Source organism: Triticum aestivum, chromosome 4D (genome assembly GCF_018294505.1).
Source record: "Triticum aestivum cultivar Chinese Spring chromosome 4D, IWGSC CS RefSeq v2.1, whole genome shotgun sequence".
NCBI lineage: Eukaryota > Viridiplantae > Streptophyta > Magnoliopsida > Poales > Poaceae > Triticum > Triticum aestivum.
The window spans coordinates 331,051,220-331,056,037 of NC_057805.1; positions in this window are offsets into that span (position 1 = coordinate 331,051,220).

Genomic DNA, 4,818 nt, shown 5'->3' on the forward strand with positions numbered 1-4,818 from the left:
CCCCCGAGGTGTATGCTCTAACTTGGCAGGGTTATGTTGCTCATATCGTGCGTATGGTGTCTTGCATTGCTATGTCATTTGCTTAGTTTAGACATGCTTGGTGTGATTGCCACCTCTTTAGTGTCTAATTACCATATATGTGAATTATGCAATGCCATCTTGTTGCAAGACATTATACATGTGAATTATGCAATGCTATCTTGTTGCAAGGCATTATATATGTGAATTATGTAATGCCATGCTGTTTAGCCAATCATCATACATGTGAATTATATCATGCTATCCTTTTTTGTATTCCGTGTTCCATTTGTCGACAACGCTTGTATATTCAACTACTCTTCCTATGCATCAGCCATTTGAAGCAGTGATGGAAGTATCTGGAGTGAAAACAAGGTATTCAGAGTGGACAATGCTACCTCCTGAAGCAGAAATCTTGCTGGTTACAAATAGCTCCTCAGAGGAGGATTTAGAGACATATGACTAGTCTTATTTCCCCCTGAGGTCTATGCTCAAATTTGGTAGGGTTATATTACTCATGGCATGCATGTTGTCTTGCATTACTTAGTTTTTACATCATATATGTGATTGCCATATGCTTACTTGCTTAGTATATAAATCATATATTTGAATTATATCATGCCATCATGTTTATATAGATAGCATCTATCTGAATTATTTCATGCCCTCTTTTATTCCCCACTGTCCATTGCACCTTACTATCATACAATGTCTGTACATTCAATTACTTTTCTTGTTTATCAGCCATTTGAATTGGAGAGGGTGATGGCAGTATCTAAGGGAGTAACAACACGGTCTTTAGAAAAGATAGCGCTACCAGTCGATGCAGATAGAACCACGGTTGTAGTTGCCCAAGAACTAGCCCCACCACACATAACCCAGACTCTCACAGATTGTACCCCTACCCAGTTGGACAGAGAACCAGCTACACCCCTTCTAACCCCAACCCCAGCAGATAGTAACCCAATTCCAGTTGACACATCACTGTCTCCACCACAGAGCACCCAAACACGAGCAGTTAGTAAGGGAACTGCAGTGCCCAAAGCACGAGGACCACCACTCCGAATCCCAACTAAACGCTTAAATCGGAAGAAGAATTGTTCTTTGGTCAGGTTCTGTAGCTATGGTTGATACTCCTTTGCTCTTGCATCACTGTATTTACTCATACCAACTATTTTCAAATTTGAAGGATGGAATTGAAACTCCAATGGCGCAACAGGTATGTTTTAAACCTGTTTCTTTAACTGGTTTACTGTTGTAACTTGCTCTATGTTGATTTCAGTTTCAATTGAATAAACAGTTATGTTCTTATGTCATGCACATTACAAGTGCTGTTATTGCTCTATAGTTTCCCACACTTATATTCTGTCTATTTTGCTTTGTATTAAATAGATATTATTTGAACTTTGTCTCTATCTTGATTTGGCAACAAAAACTAGATTCATATAGACCATATAGTGACCATGGTACATAGATATATGTTTGTTTCATGCTGTTATTTTGTCCACTTTACTATTGAACTGATTTACCAAAATGAGTTTCATATACAACATGGTAAACCTGTGATGTGTCTACTTGTTTCTCTTTTAGAATGCGGAAAAAATATTGGAGAAGAGTACCCTGTTATGCAATGGTAAAGGAAGTAATGCAGATAAGGTTCAAGATAGCGAGACATCCTTGTTGGTCCCCAAGAAAGCTAATAAAAACTATCTTGATGACAGTGAGACAACCTAAAAGTCTTGTCTTGATGTAGTGTTCGAGTTACTGGCCACTACTGTTGGCACAAGCTCTTCGAACTCGCTGCCTCAATCAGTTTGTCTCCCTGAGTCTCAACTTCAAGTTGAAAGACATCGATTAGATGTGCTGCGACACGAAGCCGAAGGACTGAGGAAGTCCCTGCAGAATCCAGATGTATACTTTCTGGTGCAACAACAAGTGCTGGAGGATTTAAGCGCCAAACAAGAGAAAGTTAATAAGCTTGCTAAGCATCTTGCCAGCATTATGGGTACCCAGGATATTGTTTCTTGAGATCTTCTGAAGTGGTTTCAGTTCTGGACTTGTTTTGCTACAGCGTTTATTTGCACCGGTCGCCAACTTTGACAACCAGTGTATGTGATATGCTGCTTTGTTCCCTATATTTGCACTGGTGGCGAACTTTGATGCCCAGTGGATGTAATATGTGTAATAGCCGTGAATCCGTGATAGCCTAGCGTAAATTTCTTGCTTATGTATTCCCTTGTTGTCTTGTTTTTTGTTTGCCTGTAGTCAGTGCAGTTCTTTTTCTCTGGTTTGCTAGTGGCCGCAATAACCTATTTTTTAAAACTAGGCCACAATAACCATGGGCTACATATTTACTGTAGTGACCATGGGCCTCCTACGGGTCGTAGAAACAATGGGCCTTTTACGGGCCGTAGAAACAATGGGCCTTCTACGGGCCGTAGAAACAATGGGCCTTATACGGGTCATAGCATCAACGGGCCTTCTACGGGTCGTATGATGATTGGCCAAACATGGGCCAATAACAGACCGCATTATGGGCCGTAAACGGGCTAGAGTTGGAATCGTCCGTTCATGGGACGACCGTAACGGGCCGTTGTTAATGGGCCGTATTTGATGATGTTATGAAAACGACCAAACGGATTAACGGGCCACAAACGGGTCGACTGTAACCACGGGCTAAATTTGGCCCACAAGCAGAAAGGGCCAGTAACGGGCCATAAGTAACCGAATGCTGGAAATGAACCCAAGAATAGATGGGCCCTGAGAAATCCGAAAGATAACACAGGCTGGAAACGACCTAATGAAATAATGGGTCGTTAATGGGTACAAAGTGATACACTATTCATTACGGGCCAGTTTTTCCATGGGCCGTTAATGGGCCAAGAGTTACAAAGGGCCTCATATGGGCCGAAAGATGTCATGGGCCATACATGGTGAGGGAGTCCTGGATTAGGGGGTCCTCGGACAGCCGGACTATGTACTTGTGCCGGACTGTTGGACTAAGAAGATACAAGATTGAAGACTTTGTCCCATGTCCGGGTGGGACTCTCCTTTGCGTGGAAGGCAAGCTTGGCAATTCGGATATGTAGATCTCCTTCTCTGTAACCGACTCTATGTAACCCTAGCCCCCTCCGGTGTCTATATAAACCGTAGGGTTTAGTCCGTAGGACGAGAACAATCATAATCATAGGCTAGCTTCTAGGGTTTAGCCTCTACGATCTCGTGGTAGATCAACTCTTGTAATACTCATATCATCAAGATCAATCGAGTAGGAAGTAGAGTATTACCTCCATCGAGAGGGTCCGAACCTGGATAAACATTGTGTCCCCTGCCTCCTGTTACCATTAGCCTTAGACGCATAGTTCAGGACCCCCTACCCGAGATCCGCCGGTTTTGACACCGACATTGGTGCTTTCATTGAGAGTTCCACTGTGTAGTCACGATAAGGCTTGATGGCTCCTTCAATCATCCACAACAATGTGATCGAGGGTGAGGTTTTCCTCCCTGGACAGATCTTCATATTCGGCGGCTTCGCACTGCGGGCCAACTCGCTTGGCCATCTGGAGCAGATCGATAGCTACGCCCCTGGCCATCAGGTCAGGTTTGGAAGCCTGAACTATACTGCCGACATCCATGGAGACTTGATCTTCGACGGATTCGAGCCCCTGGCACGTGTGCCGCATAGTCACGATGAGCATGACTTAGATCTGCCATCAGACGGTGTTCAGAGCGCACCTGCAGATGCCCTGGCCTTAGATCCTGAGCAGATCGTGCCATCCGAGGACGGGTGGATAGACCCCGCCACGGAGGCCGCACACTTTTCGGCAACAGAGCCGAACACAGACTTCGCCTCCAATGAGGTCTGTATCATCGGACCCTCGGACTCGTCTCCGGCCATAGGCTCCGAACCGCGCGCATCCATGCCTATCGAATCTGATTGGGCACCGATCATGGAGTTTACCTCCGCGGATATCTTTCAGCACTCACCCTTGGGAGACGTGCTTAATTCACTGAAATCTCTCTCCCTGTCAGGAGACTCTTGGCCGAACTATGTCCGGCTTGAGTGGGAAGCGGACGACGAAGAAATTCGTTCCCCACCCACCACCCACTTAATAGCCACTATTAACGACTCAACCGACATGCTTGATTTCGACTCCGAAGACATCGACGGTATGGACGACGATGCCGGAGAAGAACAGGAACAACCGCCAAAAGGGCACTGGACAGCCACCTCATCATATGATATATACATGGTGGACACACCCAAATTAAGCAACGTCGAGGAACGGAAGGATGCAATGGAGGATAACCCTCTTGAGAAGCAACCAAAGCGCCGACGTCGGCGCCGCTCTAAATCCCACCACAGCAAAAACAGCGATAACGGCACAAGAAAGAATAATACCCCGGTCGACTCCAAAGGTAACGACGACCCCATGGACCCAGCGATGGAGCAGGATGAGCCAGGGGACGGTGAACATAGTCCGGGGCCGCTGTCCGATCACAGTGATGCCGAAAATAAAACTCATAAACTGTCTCCGGAAAGGAGAACAGTCCGGACGACGATGCACTCATCATCCCGGAAAAGCACTTGGAACAAGAAGACCTCCACAAAAGGCTTATCGCCACCGCGAGGAGCTTGAAGAAGCAGAAGCAAAGGCTTAAGGCCGCGCAGGATATGCTCAACTGCAGATGGAACAAAGTGCTCGACACTGACGAAAAATACGGTGGCGATCGCCACACAAAGAGCTACCCAAAGTGCAAGCCGCTAACCGAATTCGACGACGAGGCTATAGAGCCCAT